The 7,907-nt window shown below is 37.6% G+C and overlaps 1 long non-coding RNA gene across 2 annotated transcripts; it reads left to right on the plus strand.

Annotated features, from left to right (window-relative positions):
- Positions 1 to 7,562, plus strand: LOC138105771 (uncharacterized). 2 transcript variants are annotated; one of them, XR_011148675.1, is made up of 6 exons: positions 1 to 156; positions 1,084 to 1,207; positions 1,284 to 1,534; positions 4,030 to 4,155; positions 5,285 to 5,486; positions 5,917 to 7,562. It is a non-coding gene; the product is annotated as an uncharacterized lncRNA (long non-coding RNA). The 2 variants fall into 2 exon arrangements; XR_011148674.1 differs by lacking the exon at positions 5,285 to 5,486.
- The last annotated feature ends 345 nt before the right edge of the window (positions 7,563 to 7,907 follow it).

Below are 7,907 nucleotides of genomic sequence, written 5' to 3' on the forward strand. Positions count from 1 at the left end.
TCTACTCTAGAGCTTTCTCTGAGTGTGTGAAACAGGTTGCCCTCTTTGGGGAAGGACTCAAGCATGTCTCTCAAAGGAAATGTTGCTATATGAAGTCACTTCCCTTGCATCAGACTATTTCTCTGGATAAGAAAAACATTTGGCTTCGGTTACAGAGTAAGTACATTTAATTACAAAGAAAAAAAAATTTCTAATATCAAGAGAACTTGGAACAACCAGCCTAGCAAATAATTTACTGGTAAGAAAAATGGAGTGAAGAAGAGGAGGTTAAAAGGAATGAGATGCAGAATAAATCAAGTTTATTTAGAAAAACATAAAGTTAAGGTAGTAGTGTTACACTTTTGGGCTGTAAATGCCATTTCACGGTTAGGTACTTTCAGTTTGACAGCATCAGTTTTGTAGTCTGAACCACGATATGTCACTGCAAGGCTGAACAGTCCAGAACTACTCTCAGCCTTTGTTTGAATATCACAAGGTCTAGGGCAGCAGAGTATCTTCTATTTGAGAAGAAGGGCAGCAGAGGTATTACTCGACAGAGCTGTGCCATGTTAGGAGAAGAAATATGGAACTCTGTATTAGTGTCTGTACAGTGGCAAAATTTCTCTATTGCAATGTGAAATGACAGGAAGGAAAGTCCTTGCTTTGAGGTAGCGATGGGTCTCTACCTAGTAAAAGTACTAGAGTACTGTCTTAAAAGTCTTCATTCTTGGGAGGAATTACTGATTTTAAGACAGGAGTTTGGACCCAAAACTAAAAGAGCCAAGTAAAATGAAATGTTCAGGCAATTTTACCTGTGGTTCAAACTCTAACCTTTTTTTTTTCTCCTATCACTACATCTACCAGCCCATGCAAGAGCTGCAGTTTTTTACTGCTCTAAATAATAATAGCTGCAGCAGCAGCTTGTATGTCTTTTTTTACTTAGCACAGAATGGGAGCTTTCAAGAGACAGTAATGTTTCATGAGTTTTTACCACCCTTTCCCCATCCTTTTCTTTGGACTGAGGCAATAGAAACACCGTACGTGTAAGCATAGCATTCCCAAAAGCCTCTGAAATTTCATGTATTTTTCTTCCCCTCATTCTAGTCATGCCTGGCTGTCTTGAACAAAACTATGCATTCACTACAGAAAATATCACAAATACACATCAGTGAAAAGTTCCATATCACTGCAAATCAGAAGAACCTAATGGAAGAGGAATAAAAGTTCAGTAAGTTCAGTTCTAATGAATGAAAACTTACATTGCAATGCTGCAAAGAATTCAAAGTACTGTACTTCATTTTCAGGTGGAACCTCTTACACTGAAAGTTTTGAATTGTAAGGATTTCCTCAGCATCAACTTTATCCTCCCTGTAAGGTGCAACAAGTGCTGACCTACATCAGATGTTTCAAAAGAGAACTTTTAGCTACTCCTTCCATCCAGAAGACTGGTATGGAGAGGAGGGCAGGGAAGGGCAGAACTCAGAGGTGTTTAGAAGCTACAGGCCAGCCTGGCAGGTCTGACAAGCAGTGGAGGAAATCCAGACAGAATGGCTGGGTGAGTCTCCAGGCAGCACTGAGAGTGCATCCCTTTAGGAAGTAAGAAAATGTCCATCTTGCCTTCCATGGGAAGCAAGGTAGGAGGTATCTTCAGAGTATTTGCCTTTTAAATTGTACCTAAGGCTTCCTCTACACATCCACAAGAAGACATCACTTCTCTTCTCCCTCTCTGGCTCTTCTGATCTTTTGGTGTAAGTCACCTCCCATGTCATCTTTAATAGTACATCAGCATGTGCATGAATAAATTGAGTTCAGACAAATAGGAATATTCTTAGCTGGGATTGTTCCCTCAAGAAATATGTTTAAGCCATATTTTCGGCTGCTTACAGTTTACCCTACTGTCTGAATGGCACAATGCCCACTCGCAGGCTGGTCAGAGCTTAGGGCATAATTGTCAACCAACAGTGGCCTAGATGTGCAGTTTCACTACAGTGGAAATTATATTTCCCCTGATGTGGAAATCCTTTCTTTTTGCATCATTGAACAGTGCAACCATCAGTTTCTTTCAGAGTGGCAGAAGTGAATCATATTCTAAGATAAATTACAAACCAAATCAAAACAAAAAATGGAAAATAGAAGAAGAAAAAAAATAATGGAGAAACTACAACTTGACAAAAATACTGGCTTTTTAATGAGAGATCCCTGAACACCTATGAAATTGCTGGCAATTTATATAAGAGGAAGAGTCTAAAAGACTTTAGTCTCTAGTGAAGTGTGAAAAAGAAATGGGGGGATGAGCAGCAGTTATATACAACTCACGCTTATTGCTGAGGTGGGATTTTAAGAAAATGAGCATATAATACATTTTACAAGACTTTCTTTACTCCTATAAAACACACCAATTATGTAAGACTAAAAGAAAATAAAACTTTCTTCTCAGCTGCTGCCTGTTCAGGATATGAAACAAAACCAATACAATGGCTCCTTGGGCTGCTGTGGACAGAAATATGGAAATTTGGTCCAATCATACCAGTATAGACAGTGAACTTGCAGGTTTTCCTTTAAGAGACAGTAGTTAGTATGGTGCTGTCTGAGAGAATCTGCTTCCCCTCTGAATGCATGACTCAGAGTTCCTCCAGTGAATGCTCCATTTAGACATTAATGCCCCGTCAGTTCAAGACACTTCCTGTAAATAGGTGCAGCAGGATTATTAATTTCATTTTGCAGGGCGAGCCATGTACACTTAGTGGAGGCACCTTTGTTTTCTATATTGCTGGATTGCCCCAGCATAAGGAAGAAAACAGGCCATGTCCTCTTTCCCTGATGACTGAGACACAATGTGAACTGTCTGCCTCACCACATGCAACACCAGGAACTCACGCCCACAGAGGTGGTTTTCTTCTTTGTTTTTGATGGGCCTGATCAAGAACTTGTTCCTGAATAAAAGTGTATTTATTCTGAAATGAACTAACACATGCTAGTAGCAGGATTCAGCTACTTGTCGTCCCTCTCTCCTCTCAAAAATTGGAGGGCTAGATACTAAGAGGATGAGATAAAGTATGTCTTGTGGGCCATGGTAAACAGGACAGTTTTCTCATTTCCTTTCATTGGATGCTTAGTGGGAACATTAACCCAGGATGTGGAAAATCATGTTCAATTATTTCCTGGTAAGGGGACTTTCTCCTAGGATAGTAATGTGATGAAGATACGATGAATAATGTGAGAAAAGGCACTGTCATTCTCCCTGTGGTAGCACTCTGTGTTGCATATATTTAAGTACGGTCTGGAAAAAAATCTTCCCACTGTTTTTCAGAAGGATGTCCTCATTCTGTTGCCCCATGAATTTCTGAGAAATCTATTGTGAATCAAAAAATGGGCAAGAGTTTATTTTTCCCACTCTCCAAAAGAGTGTCCTAACCTTTAAGCCAACGATCATTTGCAGATAAGTGTCTTTAAGAAAGCTGGCATATTGCTCACCTTCATAAACCATCCTTCCTTCTGTGTTCCACCAGCAATGTGTGTGTGATGTCCCTGGCTGAGAGTGACTGCATCAGACCAAATAGATTATTTTCTCAGGAAAGACTCAGTCTTTTCTAGCAGAAACATTCCAACTGGTATGAAATACTGCAAGGAAAAATAACTCTTTAGCATATGGGCTATAATATTTCCCTGCTCTAAGGGGAGAGTTTGAGAAGAGGGAGAAGTACTACAATATGGACAGTTGCCTTAATCAGTGGGCAAATGAATTAAACAAGGAAATGTGGACAAGCCTTGTGTCAGTGTGGTGAAGCCAGAAATCCCTCTTCTTTGAAAAGCCATTTCCAGCGCTAGTAGCTGTTTGGTGAATTTGACTCAAATTGAGAAGTAGTTTTGTTATGGTAAATGCACATTTCTACGCACAGAAATAATTTGTTTTTAAATATGTCTTTGCAATGGGCTAACCATAATCCATCCTTAATTAAATGCAGATTTCATATATATACATATATATACATATACATATATATATGTATATATGGACTGATCTTTAAGAGCTTCTCACATTCCCATCAGGTGACTGAAGGATTCCTTTCAAGATGGGGATCAAAAGGAAACAACTGTTTGACAGCATGCTCCCAGCGATACTTTCCAAATTGGAAACAGTGGGGTGCTATGGCCAAATGATCATTCCTGCTGGAGGTAGGATTTACAACATTAGGTGCAGTGCCCTGCTAATATGGCAATGTCGTTTTCAAAGTCTGCACTAAAACTTACTGTACTACGTGTCCCCCCTCCACTATGGCAAATGCTAAGCCAGCAGTGGTGTTTCTGAGATCCCTGCACAAGGTTCATTCCACCCAGCACATACAGTCATAGCCAGCCAGATCTCCATTTTCTTTACATAGGGTTTAGATTGTCTAAAATGCCTATGCAGTTTCTTCCCTTCCTAAATTTGTACATCTTATTAATCCTAGCAAAATTAAAGGGAACCCCTTAAGAAGATAAACTTTTTTTTGGATCTGGGCTGGTAGTCAATGGAGTAACATAATAATTATTTTCTTTCTGCAGTGAAAATATATGCATTTCAATGGTTGCAATTTATATTCTGTTCCAAAATATATGTAAAACAATTTCCAGTGACAGAATTTAAATTAGCACATGCTTTATACACAATGGAGGAAACAACCCTTTTCCATGTGTTGAAATCAAATGTGATTTTGTATAGACAATCCTGATATATGGTGGCAAGCATCCCCTAAAATATCATTACACTGTGGAAGGATTAAAAACATTGAATCATGTGATGACCTTTCAGCAGAACAGAGAATTTAACCCTCAAGTCAAATTTACTGTTGAGAGTTCACTGTCTCTTAATTTAGTTCACTTCTTACTATCAAGCATAAAGCAGAATTACATTTTTGCCTTTTATTACCACCAAATTAATTATGTTAGAGGCACTGTTTGGGTAAAAGTAGCAGATTGTGAATCATGTTGGGTCTATTTTGAGTCTCTGCTGGCTAGTGCATCTCATTATATATTATGCTATATAACACTTATCACACTTGGCTTCTAAAAGATGGCAGTGTTTTGCCTACAACAAAGCTGTAGCTGAGGAAGACATCCTACTGAACAGATTAAAGTAGCAGCAAAATATGATGTATACACATACTATATTCCTACTCATACATTAATGCTAGCTAACCCTATGCTTTTGTGGAACCCACATCATGAAGTCAGCTTTCAGATAAAATGAGCAGTAGGTCCCGTTCAAAGGAATCAGTTAACCTTTTCCCTTTGTTCACTTTTTAATTTCTGCATGGTTATCTAGCATACATATAAACAGGAACAGCAAAAAACTCAAATTAAAAAAATTACAGAAAGGAAGGAAGGAAGGAGCAAGGAAAAAAAGAAAAAGGAAAAAGCAAACTTAATGCCTCTTACTGTGACAGCAGCTCTCTCTTAACAGCCTCAAGTGTTTAACATATTGAAACAGTTCATCTTCCTTCAATGAACTTTAATAACTCTGCCAGGTAAGAAGCTATGTTCCATACTTCTTCATGTTGTCTTTTCCTTTCAACATATCTATACTGATCTCCTCATCTGGTCAACTTTACAGCTCCGGTGTTTGGAGACCAGTGAGCACAGTTATTACCATCATCAATAACCTGTCCCACTTTCTCCTCTTCATTTCTCAACCCTTCTCTTTCCCCTTCAAAATCTAATAATAGCTCCTTGCCATGATAGCTGATCAATACAAGAGGGCACCTGTTCACTTTACTCAACACACCATGCTAAAGTAACATGACAAAGGAACAAATATGATTCTGCCTGAATTGTGTCAAGTAACAAGAAAACTATCCAGGAAGTTTCCCTTCGGGGCAAATTTCATGAAACACTACAGATAACCAATTTTTAGACATAGAACTAATCTCTTTCATCTCACTTTCTCTTTTGCTTCAGGTATGATAGTTGGAAACATTAATACAGAGAAACTTCAGGCGGCAGTTGCAGCACCGGAGCTGCAGCAGCAGCAGCCTGCGAGCCAGCCTTCCGTGCCAGCACCTAAATCACCCTAATGAATGAAATGAGGGAGGTGTAGCGTTCACCCCCACGCAGAGTGGAGCCGTTAATATGCACACGGAGATCAGCTTTAGAGGGTTTATAAAACCACAAGGAGCAAAACATTTGCATGTTCTCTTTGACTAGGCATTTTTTCTAAAGAAATGTCAATCAGTGTTTTAAAGAACCAGTCCATACTTAGCAATATAAATCCTTATTTTTCCAGAACTGTGAGTGAATTTATTGTTATCAGCTGTTCATTGGCACTTGCGGGCAAAATTTTTTGTTGCACGTAACTCGTACGGAATGTATGTTTAAAGTCTATGCTCGCATGCACACACGCTAAAAAATGCAGTGTCATAGATGAAGGTCTCTGATAACTCAGTAAAAATATTTGTTAATTAAATATTGCTAGTTGGGTAGATCAGAATTGCTGGATCACTGTCCGGACATGAGAAAGACAGAGTCCTAAAGGAAGAAACAGGTACTGAAAGAACTCATTTTAGTTATCTGATTATGATCAATGATTTGCCTGATTAAATTCTTATTACACAAGACTCGGAAGTTGATCTAAAATTTTCATATTAGAGACCATTAAATACTAACCTAACTACTTCATTTCCAACCCCTGAAATAAATCATTCTAATTAATTAGGGTTCTGCAGCCTTCTCTGTGCAAAGGACCTCTGCTTCTGTCAAATAATCCAGGCTTTTTCAACGTACCTGCATAAGCACATCTCAAAACACAGTAAGAGGCAGTACAAATGAATGCAATATTAAATTATCAGATTTAACTTAATCCTTCCTTTCCCATCCCTATTTTGTGGGTCAGATATGAAAAAATGGGAATATTTCTTTTTGTGTATTGACTGAACACACAATTCTAAACCAATGAGATCTCATTTTATTTTCTGTGCAAAACCAAACCAGTACTGTAAACATTTAAATATAACAGTGCATTTTGTAAAATGCTAGCACTTGGCTAAGAATGCACTGACGTTTTAAGTGCACAGACTGAACAACTGAACAAAAGCTAGTTTTACATTATTTCTGAACTGAAACTTCAGGACACCTAAATTTAATTTACCATTTTTAATTCTGATTAGTGTTTTCCTATTATATTTACTCTACTGGAATGATAGTAAAAAGATAGCTGAAGAGGCTGGTTACTATTTGAGGAAATCATGTGGTTTTAGAGAAATGCTTTATCTTTTTGATACTAATGCTAAGAGTTTTCAATAATTAAAAAACAGACCCTGCAAAAAAATTTCATGTTACTAGCAAATGTGTCAGATGATTTCCCCTATGATAACTTTCTTGTGTGTGGAGTCAGTTAAAATTCTTTTATTTTACTAATGGCAATGCATCACTTTCTTCTTGGTTTACTATAATATAATATTTTCAGGCTTAGATACATCCTAAGACAGCTCTTATGCTGTGAAAGGGTAGAGATAATGTTGCTGTCCTGTGACTAAATATATTAATGCCTAATATTCTCCTAATAATACCTAATATTTTCTGGTATTTTTTATGACTACAAACTCAACTTGTGGCTTTAGTTGGATAAGAGATAAGAATTATTTTCTCTCATGATGGCGCTGTCATTTTATTTTGAAATAACACACACACCTATTTACACTACACACAAATAGTTTTATTACTTTTTAAATAACTGTTTTTCCATTTAGCTAAGGTAAATATTATGCTACCATATCTACAGATCTCAGTACAAGCATTTTGGGAGGTAATGAGGAAAAAGATCTTTTTTCACTAAGCGACAACATCTTAAGTAGACTTGTATTAACTTAATTTCTACACTTAAGCCTCCAGATTATGACATAAATTTTGCCATGTGCTGGAGAGGCATTATGGTTTTGCTGTGTTGATTTGGT

Source organism: Aphelocoma coerulescens, chromosome 2 (genome assembly GCF_041296385.1).
Source record: "Aphelocoma coerulescens isolate FSJ_1873_10779 chromosome 2, UR_Acoe_1.0, whole genome shotgun sequence".
NCBI lineage: Eukaryota > Metazoa > Chordata > Aves > Passeriformes > Corvidae > Aphelocoma > Aphelocoma coerulescens.